At 46.4% G+C, this 10,948-nt stretch overlaps 1 long non-coding RNA gene across 1 annotated transcript; it reads left to right on the top strand.

Annotated features, from left to right (window-relative positions):
* Nucleotides 1-4,925: 4,925 nt before the first annotated feature.
* Nucleotides 4,926-9,990, top strand: LOC131916569 (uncharacterized). The gene is made up of 3 exons (XR_009380559.1): nucleotides 4,926-5,065; nucleotides 9,350-9,502; nucleotides 9,884-9,990. It is a non-coding gene; the product is annotated as an uncharacterized LOC131916569 (long non-coding RNA).
* The last annotated feature ends 958 nt before the right edge of the window (nucleotides 9,991-10,948 follow it).

Below are 10,948 nucleotides of genomic sequence, written 5' to 3'. Positions count from 1 at the left end.
CCTCTGTCCTCTACATGTGCACTGGGGTGTATGAACACCCACAAACACACATGTACATCTATTTTTAAAAAGCTGGAGAGATGGCTCAGCAGTTAAGAGCACTGGCTGTCCTTCTAGAAAGGCTATCGCTACCACTGAGACTCAGCTCTACATCGAGTTTGTGGATTGATGTCCCACCGACTGTAAGGTTGATTTATCAGTTTCCCACTGTGGTATGTGATGGCGATCTGGCCAGGTTAGGGCAAGCTGTGTGGGTACCGGACACCACCACCACCATTGCTGACAACCTGGACTACAAGTCTGACTTGACACAGAGCTTGCCTTTGGTAACTGGGATGTGGGAATGTTAACCATCACTAACCAGTTTTAAATTCCAACTCGCCGCACCTAGAGTCATCTGAAAGAGCTGACCCTGGGCTCTCTACTGTGCCCTACTCATCCATTTGTCTATCTCTCCTCAATACGCTGTAGCATAATGGGATGTCTCGAAGTCAGTAGTGGCAGCCCTCTGACTTTGTCTCCTTAATACGCTGTTCTCTACTTTAGGTCTTTTCCTTTCCATATAAACTTTAGAATAAATTGGTCCATATTGGCAAAGCAACTTTAGATTTTTGTTTGAATTTCACTGATGCCATCAATCAATTATGGTACCTAACCATATTGAGGCTTCTTTTCCATGAACATGGAATGCTTCTCCATTTATTTATATTTTCTTAGATTTCTTTCACTGGTTTTGGGGTGTCCACATATAGATTCTGATACACTGAGTATTTCCTTACAGATTAGATTCTACAAAGTACTTCATTTTTAGTGGCTATGTAGATGATACTTTTTAAAAAAATTTTAAGATATATATATATGTGTGTGTGTGTGTGTATATGGAGAGAAAGAAAGAGTGTGTGTGTGTGTGTGTGTGTGTGTGTATTATATACTCTATCCTCATCATTGCTATAACTGTCTGTTAGTTAAAGAGATTTTGATATTGTTGTTGATTCTTTAGGATTCCATTTGGACAATACTCTCAGCCACAAACGAGACCAGTTATGACTTCCTTCCCTTTCTGTAAGCGCCGTATTTCCTTTTCTTGGGTTTTGCATTAGCTAGGGCAGAAAAGTACAAACTTGAGTGGGGTGGAGAGCCAGCATCTTAGTAAGGAAGTGTCTAGTTTCCTGACGTTGAGTATGATGCTAGCTCCAGGTGCTTTGTAAGCATGCCTTCTCTGTTTAGAGACACTAGGAAGGCGTGCCTCTCTAGTCCCAGTTTGTTGTGAACTTTTGCCGAGCATGAGTGCGAGACTTTGTCAAAAAAAATTTTTTTTCCCGAATCTATTGATATGATCATGATTTTTCTTCTCTAGCCTGTTGAAGTCATGGGCTGCACTAGTTGACTTTCCGATCCTGAATAAGGGTCATGGACTAAAACCCTCCTGGTCTCCAGTGCTTCTGGTTGTCACACAGAGCTCTTTCACAAACTTTTGGATTAAAGTTGCTCTCCAGCTGTGGCCGACTTCTGCAGCCATGGGGAATACTGATCTATATCTGCCCTCCTAGTTCTGGCTTTTTAAGACAACTAGGTAGCCACGGTTGACCTTGAACTCCTAATTCTCCTGCCTCTACTTCCTGAGTGCTGGGATTACAGGCTTAGGCCACCACATCTATGGTACGTGGTGCTAGGGATTAAACCCAGGGCTTGTTGCTCGCTGGGAAAGCATTCTGCCAACTGAACTACCTCTCCAGATCATGACTGCTTTCCTACTTATCAGCCAAGAATACTGAATTTGAAGTTAAAATACAATACATTGACTTACGCACTTCTTTCTGATTTGGGCGTTAGTGTAATGCTGACCTCAGAAAGCAAATTGAGGCTGGGCATGATGGTGCACAGTTCTGATCCTAGCACTTGGGAGGCTGAGGTAGCTGGATCCCTGTGAATGAGCTCTGGGGTCAGTCTGGTCTACACAGTGAGCTCCAGGCCAGCCAGGGCTACACAGTGAGACCCTTTATAAAAGAGGGAGTTAAGGAACACTCCTTCATCTTTCTATTTTCTGGAATAGATTTCAGTATGCTATTAGCATTTTTCCTTAAATGTTTATTAGAATTCACCAGTGAAACCACTGGTGCATCCATTTAATAGACAAAAGTCTATTCAGACGATTTATTTCTCCTTGTATGAGTTTCAGTAGAAATAAATAACTTGTCCATGTCACCCAAACTGTCACTTTGCAGGTTAGAGGTGTTCATCATCCTCCCTATATTTATCCTTTCACTGCCAATGAGGTTGGTGCAGAATTTCACTTTTTATTGAGGTATAGTTCATGTAACATAAAAATTCATCACTGTAAAGTGTCCACTCTGGTTTTTAGAATACTCAGTATATCATATACCCATCACCATCGCCTAGGCGTACACATTTCCATCACCAAGAAGCCCTAGACCTACTTCCCTATCTCCTGGCAACCAGAAATCTACTGCCATCTTTATGGGCATTTCATACAAACAGAAGCACATGATATATAGTCTTTTGCATTTGGGTTTTCTCACTTAATGTGTTTCCTAGGGTCACACATTTCCATCATGTGGGTATGTCCCCAAATAGATCTTCAACAACTATACTTATGGGTCAAAATGTAGACCTGGGAAATAACTAGACTCCACCAGAGCAAAGAAGATGAAAAGCATTATCCAGGTGTGATCCAAGTGTACCTGTCTACATGAACAGGGATGAACTTAGCCTGAGGATTCCTCTGTAATCGAAAAGCATCATGCTTGCATCTCCTAGGCTTAAATAAACCGCTGCTGCAGCTGCATGCCATCTCTCCTGGAACCCCTCTCCTGCCAGGTGCCAAAGTAGGAAGGCACTTGTACATGGAACAATCCTTAAGAGCTGCTGTTCTCCATCTCCATTTGACATTCAAAGACACCGTGGAGCTGAGAGAGGAAGCCACTTTCTCAAAGACCTGTAGCCAGTGAGAGCCAAGACGAGAATTCACAGAGCCCAATGCCTAAACTCTCCTCGGCTGTCAGAGAACACCTAGAAATCTTGACCTAACTGCTTCGGTAATAAGCATAGTTTTTTGTTTGCTTACTGTGAGCCTACCTGACCGTCTGGAGATGTCTAGAGAACCCTCTTCAGAATAAGGTTTTAAATGCATGAGATTAAATCTATACATTGCAAAGGAAATGCATCCCATGCAGGATGGTTAATGTTGATTGTTGACCTGACAGGAGGTAGCATCACCATAGAAACAAACCTCTGGGCAAATCTTTGAGGGAGGTACTAGATTAGGCTAGTTGAGGTGGGAAGACCCATCATCTCATGAGCTAGGGTCCGGGGCTGTGTAAAAAAAAAAAAAGAGAAGCAGGGGAATTGAGAGGTGGCTCAGCACTGGCTACTCTTCCAGAGGACCGGGGTTCAATTCCCAGGACCCACACGGCAGCTCATAACTGTCTGTAACTCCAGTTCCAGGGGATCTGGAACCCTCACACAGACATATATGCAGGCAAAACACCAATGCACGTAAAATAAAAATAAATTAATTATTTTAAAAAAGAAGCAGGGGTGTGGGGGAAGGGCTGGAGAGATGGCTCGGGGTTAAGAGCACTCGTTGCTCTTCCAGAGGACCCAGGTTTTGATTCCTAGCACCCACAAGGCTGCTCACAACTCTAGCCCCAGGGTATCCCATGCTTTCTTCTGGCTTCCCTGGACACAGGCATGCCAGCAGTGCAAAGGCATACATGCAGCCCAAACACTCATACACATAAAATAATAAAACAGAGAGAGAGGAGAGAAGGGGAGCTTAGAAAGTAAAGCAACAAGGCAAGGAACTAACGCACCATGGGAATACAATTGCTAATTATTTTAAAACAACCAGATTTCTAAAGTAATAATATAAACATCCTTCTAACACATTAAATAACAAAACCCAGCAGTAAGTCTAGTTCCTACCGCCACTCTGAAATATTAAAAAGCCTGAGTAACAAAAGCTCTCTGCAACCACTGCAGAGTGATGCGCACACATCTGGATTACTGTTGGTGACAAAGACACCGGTACCGATATGACTGTGGCCTATTGACTGTGTTCATACCGAAAGGGACACCAACCTTCAGTTAGAAATGAGTGACAAAAATGATGTCACCAGTCCTTCATCCACACACATGGGGCCCTAGGTGCGACTCTCTACTCCATCCCTACCCCCTGCCCTGTAGCTATGAAACCCTGAGGAATGGGGACATGGGTCCCCAGTTATCAATTGTTGATGCTCACTCACATCCCGGAGTCCTGGTGTGACCTTGCTGCCACTTTCCCTGTCCAGTTCAGAGTTCCCACAACCTGTTTGCTTTCTGGGTCCCCCCCTAAACAGTCTAGCACCAGCTCCCATCTAAGCTCGTCTCCCACACCCTGTCTTCAGGAACAGTTCAAGCAACATCCCCAGGGTGGTGTGGGGAGTTTCTGACCTCTCATATCAGACTTCTGATATGAGTTCAAAAGGGCAGTCCCTGAGCTCAGCTCCCCTAGGATGAGGCATGGTGTCAAGACTACAGCAATAAATGAAAACTCAGGGGTGGATATCTGCAGAGAAGGGAAGAGAGATGGGAGCTCAGGCAGGACCTCTCATGATGGGAGGCACAGACCATCTCACGTTCCAGGGCCCTGCTCGGAGAGTGGAGGACTTCTGGGCCACAGTCTCTTCAGAATGAGACAGGCTTTCCATATTGTCGTATTATGGGGTGGATAACTACAGCAAAGCAGCCTGAGTAAACCAACCACCAGACACCTTCAGGGCTTACCTCTGACCTGGTGAGACTCAGGGAAAACCCCATAGGTGACTCTAGGAAACACAGCACTTTCTAAAGCTTTCCTAAAGACCCAACACACGAATAGCCACAATCTCTCTCCTCGATTTTCCTCTTTATTCCAGGCCCTTGCAGACATTCTCTCCTCCTTCAGTTGCAGTGTCCCCTCGAACAGAAAGTGATATCTGAGAGCCCCTCCAGCTCCTATCTGACCAGGCAGAGATGAAGGACTTCCCAGAAGGGTGATGTCACACAAGAGGAGCAGCAGCAGGTTGGTGGTAGCCACTCCAGCTGCCCTGACCACAGCAGGTCCCATAAACAGGGGCAGCTTTATTTCCAGTCCAACCACAGTAAAAGGGTGGGGCTGGGGCAGAGGGAGGCAGGGCTCCGGCACTCCATAGAAGGACAGCCTGACTTGATATCCTTCATCATGTTTCCATGGTTACCTCATCTGACCCATCTCCACAGCAGTCCCTGGGGCTGAGGAAGGAGGCTGCAGAAGTCAAAAGGAAAGCCAAGAGAGGAGGGTGGACAGGCAAAGAATGCCAGGAGGAGGCTTGCAGGGCTGGGTTGCTTGGCAACGCCCTCCAAACAACCTGGGTCTGACATAGATGAAAGGAACTCAAAAAAACAAAAACAGAAAAGTCAAGATGCACACCAGCAACCCCAATGTTTCCTGTTTTTCTAACAAATCAATGATGATTTCCAAGAAAAGCAAGCTGTACTGCACTCACCCCAGGCACGGCCGCAGAATCTGCACATCTGGCCTGTGCTTCGAGAGCAGCCAGTGGTGGGCTGGGGCACAGGATGTGTCAGAACATCTCAAGACCCTGCAGCTTGAGGATCCTGAGAGGAGCAGGGCCAGAGAACCACATGCCACAGGCAGCCCAGAAGGTAGTAACCCATTGCTACCCGCCAGTTCACCCCAGGGCTACTTTAAAGCCCACCTGTCACATTAATGCATCAATGTCTCAGCCATAAGATAAAGAAACACAAAGGCCCTCCATCCTTAGAGAATCCTCTGGGGAGAGTTACATGGGGGCTCCCCCCAAGGCCAGGCCTATCTATATTCCCTGGGAATTTCTAGTAAGATGGTATAAGGGCTCCAGGAAAGACCAACGGGGCTGTGTTTACTTGGCAGCAGGAAGCTGGTAAGTAGAAGCAAGGTCACTCAGGAAGCTTCCCAGAAGGGGTCCCATCCCAACTAGACCCTAGCCTCTCACTTTTTCGTTACAGAGGTTTCCCAGGTTCCTAGTTAAAGCTTCTCCAGGCATGGTCAGGCCAGCTCTGGGGCTGAAGATTAACCTCCAGCCTTCTTGTCTCTTGGCTTCCCCAAGAAAGCATGCCTGCTGCCTTCTGCCTAAACCTCTCCAGAAAGCTGCCACTGTCCCCAGGAGAGCCCTTTCACACCTGTCTCATGCCTTCTTTCTCCTCCACAATCAAAACCCCCATAGTACCTCTTCATCCACACTTGGATGCTCCAGACACTGGAAAAACACCGTCTTCCCTGTGGGTCCTGCCAAGCTGGGGATTCCACTCTGCTCACTCGGGCTGCAGACAATTCATGTCTAGGCAAGCTCAGATTGCTGCCCAGCTCAGTCCTCTCGCACCCCACAGAGGCAAGACAGAGGCAGGCTTTAAGCAAGGAGCCATGGTAGGAGAAAAGGAGAACATTTTGAAGTCTATCCTTTCTGCCTTACTCCTATTTGGCAGGAACCTTAGCTGGGTGGATCTAATGTTCATGTTACACACAGAAACACATACACTTTGCCGAATCCCATGAAACTAAGCTGCAGGCTGTGAATATTGAGTCTTGAATGCATTCATGTGTTACTTATCAACAGGGGAAATGCATCCTTAAGATATGCTGTAGGAGCTGGGCATGATGGCACATGCCTTTAATCCTAGCACTCAGGATGCAGAGGCAGGCAGATCTCTGTGAGTTCAAGGCCAGCCTGGTCTACAAAGTGAGTTCCAGGACAGCCAGGGCTGTTACACAGAGAAACCCTGTCTCAACAAACAAACAAAAGCTATGCTGTAGGAAATGCATCCTCAAGATATAGTGTGGGAAATCTATCACCAGACCATTTGGTGGTCATGCAGACCCCACAGCGCACTAACATGAGCACAAGATGCAGGAGGCCGCTGCTGGTACAGCCCTACGGTATGCTGCCCGACAGCAAACATTTCCTTATAAGTAGAAGGAAGACACTTCATACTAGTATTTAAAAGTAGAATACAGTAAATCCATAAGCCAATAACAGTGACAGAAGTCACTTGTTGTCATGATGAAGGTATTATCACGCTATATAATTATGCACTCTGTCCTCTCAATGTTGAGTAGTGCACCAGCATCATCACCAATGCGTGAGTAATGTGGTATGCCCCAGCTGTGTGACAGCCATGTCACTGGGTAACAGTAATTTTTCATCTCCATTGTGATGCTACAGGACGGCCACAGTATATCCATTTCATCATCAATGGAAATGCCATTCAATACACGCCTGCATTCCATCGAACCATAGGAACCATAATAAGGTATTAGCAAGTGTGCACCTATTTTGTTGTTGTTGTTTTGCCTTGTTTGAGACAGAATCTCTCTATGTAACCCTGGTTGGCCTGGAGCTCGTTATGTAGCCAAGCTGTCCTCAAACTCATGAAATCCTCCTGCCTCTGCCTCCCAGGTGCTGGGATTTAAGGCAAGTGTCCACTACATGCTCAAGTGTGCATCTCTTATGACCAAGGATGTTCTCTCCATTGATGGTATGGTTGTCACACCTATGAATTAACAACAACTGCACAATATTCTTCAGCTATGCCCAGGGGATACAATCTTGTTGGGTCCCTTCTATGCGTCTGGCTCCACACCTGACCCATTCTTCAGGGACCTTCTCCAGAAAGAGAGCGCTCGGAATTAATTTATGAATAAAGTCCCTCCAGGTACTAACATTCCAAGATTTTGTTCAGGAATGATGTGGGAGAGGTTTGCCTTCCCTAGAAAGTTGGAGATGGGAACCTAATTGCTAGTAATATGGAAACACGAAACTCCGGAGGCCAATTCCAGTCCCACAGCTGTCTACAGGCCTCAGAGGCACCTGACCACAGCAGGAACATGGGTAACCAAGAGAAACACTAGAACACTCTCAACCTGCTCAAATACAATCCTGGAAGCCCAGGAACCTGTCACAACAGCACTCAGATCATTATATCCAGGAACCTCACATAGACACTGGACCCTTACATGGGAGGGTAAAAATTACAGCTATTCCTTTATTCGTTCAACCCACAATTTCCTACTAGGAGGTTAACAAACATGTGTTTATTAAAGGGCCACAGAGGCAGGCTCTGGCCCTTGCCCACTCAAATGGCACAGCCAGGACTCATTAGATTTGTTGGGAACCAGCCACTCAGTGCAGCATTTAGTCAGATGCCAGCTCCATGGGAATCCACCCTGACAAACCAACAGATCTACATTTACCCCTGTTATATATGCTGCTCCTAGGGGACAGAACACCAACCCCAAAGGTATTGCCTCCACCTGACTCCTGATGTTCCTTCAACCAGGAGGTTTCCTGACTGACTCAGAGGGAGCTGAAGACACACACTCCTGTTGGCAGCAGAGGAAAGAGAAAGGTCCCTGAAAACTGACCAGAGGAAAACAAAATGTACAGATGGGCACGGTAGTGCCAGGCTGTAAACCCAGCACTTGGGAAGCTGGGGCGGGAGGATGGTGAGTTTGAGGCCAGCCAGGGCTACATAGCCAGTTCCTGACTGGTCTTGTCTATGTAGTAAGACCTTGTCTCAAACAAAACAACAAAACAACAACAACAACAAATAAAACAAATAAAAAGCAAAAGAAAAGAAAACAGAGGTATATGATAAGATTGTGGCACCCAAAGATGCTTATAATGGTGTCTCTATAGTTCAGTAGACTCTAGTTCCTTAAGTAGTGAATTTTAACCTCCCTGTCCTTAAACTGAGGTATGCCAATGACTGTGACGGTCAGTGAGTTACCGTGGAAGTGGCCTGATGTAGCTTCCAAGCCTGGGTCATGAATGGCAAGGCAGGGCCTCTCTCCTCCTCCACCTGGAGTTTGCCTTGACGTGAGGAGGTCCAAGACACATAGAGAAGAATCTGTAGGCACTCCAATCCACAGTCCCGCTCTCCAGATGTTTTCATCTTCCCAGCTGAGGCTGCACCAAATGCTGAACACATCACTGACACACGGACACCGTCCCACCACACCAGATCAAACCCCCGACACCCCCATAATTAAGGAAGTAGCTAACATCATACATTTGAGGGCAGTTTCTTTCCCAGCCATAACACGTGGCACATTCACACTAGGCACTGTGACAGAAACACTGACAGAGACCAGGCCACATGATTGGAAGCAATTGTGCCCTGTGTTCAGCCAAGTCTATGAGGAAACTCAGACAGAAATGGTGCCATGCACTAGGCAACTAAGATAACGGCAGCAATTCAGAGGTAGAAGAGCCCTTAGAGACTGTCTATTCTATGCTCACTTACTCAAGCAAAACTCTTTCTTATCTAGCAGATGCAACCACAAGAAACTCTGCTCGGTGCTGTGGCAGACTCAAAGATGACTGATACATTCACTGTCCTTTGCAAACAATGGGCTCCACTGATGCTGGCATGATGATGTCACCGCTTTCTGAGGACCTGAACAATCACAACGGCACACCAGGTATACCCCTGCCTCCGGAGCTTTGCACTTGCTGTTCCCTCTGCCTGAAGGCCCTTCTGGACTCCCGCTGGTTCACCCCTGCTCCTCTTTCTAGTCTTTGCATCATGCTGTCGATGAGGACTCCTGGCAGGTCCTATCTCCAGTACTTCATTCCACACCTCCATCAACAAGTCACACACTAGACATTTCTATTTGTTTGTTTTTATACAGGGTCTCACTGTATAGCCCTGGCTGTCCTGGAACTCACTATGTAGACCAAGCTGGCCTCAAACTCACAGAGATCTGCCTGTCTCTGCCTCCAGAGTGCTGGGATTATAGGCACACATTACCATGCCTGGCACATTTTAGTTTTTCACTGAGCTTTCCATCTCTCACTCCTAGGAGCCTTATTCAGATGAGTGATGACTTCACCATTAAGAGCACCTACTGCCTTTGCCGAGGACCTGGGTTCAGTTCCCAGCACCCACATGGCAGCTCACAACCATCTGTAAGTCCAGTTCCAAATGATCTAACATCCTCTTCTAACTTCCATGGATACCATGCACACATATAATGCACAGACATTCATTCAGACAAAATGCCCATACATATGAAATAAACAAGTATTTTTGTTTTTGTTTTTTTAAGACTGTAAGCACAAGGGGCCAGAGAGATGGCTCAATGGTTAAGAGCATTGGCTGCTCTTGTCAAGGACCCAGGTTCAGTCCCAGCATCTACATGGAGGCACACAACTGTCTGTAACTCCAGTTCCAGGGGATCTAATGCTCTCTTCTGGTCTCTTTGATCAGTTCATGCACATGGTACACATACATCCATGCACGTAAACACTCATATACATAAAACAAAAATAATTAAATTCTTTTTTTTTTTAAAAAGAATGTTGGTAGTGGTGGTACACCCCTTCAATCCCAGCACTCTGTAGGCAGAGGCAGGCAGATCTCTGTGAGTTAGAGACCAGCCTGGTCTACAGGATGAGTTCCAGGACAGCCAGGGTTGTTACACAGGGAAACCCTGCCTCAAAACCCCCCTACAACCATGCTTGGCACATTTGCTGAGTGTATGTATAGACGGATGTATGAATCAATGGATGGTTGGATGGATGGATGGATGGATGGATACAATGACAAAGAACTCCAAAGGAAGACAAGAGAGGATGGAAACTAAGGTTGAGACACCGCTTTTCTTACCTGGGCCATAAAGTCAGAACCACGGTCTAGGGACAGCAAGGACTTCAACTGGACTTAGAAGGCCCCTCGGGCTGAAATTGAATCTTGAAACCAAACGTAAACTTTCATGAGTCCTGTTCCTCTCATCTCCTGGAAGCCCACAGACACCCGTGGAAAGTGCCGTCTTTGTGACTACAGCCCAAGCATTACAAAGCAGAAGAGAAAGACAAACAGAGAGGACATGAGCACCTCACCCCAGCGTCTGTAGTGAGGACATGAG

Source organism: Peromyscus eremicus, chromosome 8a, assembly GCF_949786415.1.
Source record: "Peromyscus eremicus chromosome 8a, PerEre_H2_v1, whole genome shotgun sequence".
Taxonomy (NCBI): Eukaryota; Metazoa; Chordata; class Mammalia; order Rodentia; family Cricetidae; genus Peromyscus; species Peromyscus eremicus.
The sequence above is the reverse complement of the archived record's forward strand: the minus strand, read 5'-3'. Positions and strand labels throughout refer to the sequence as shown.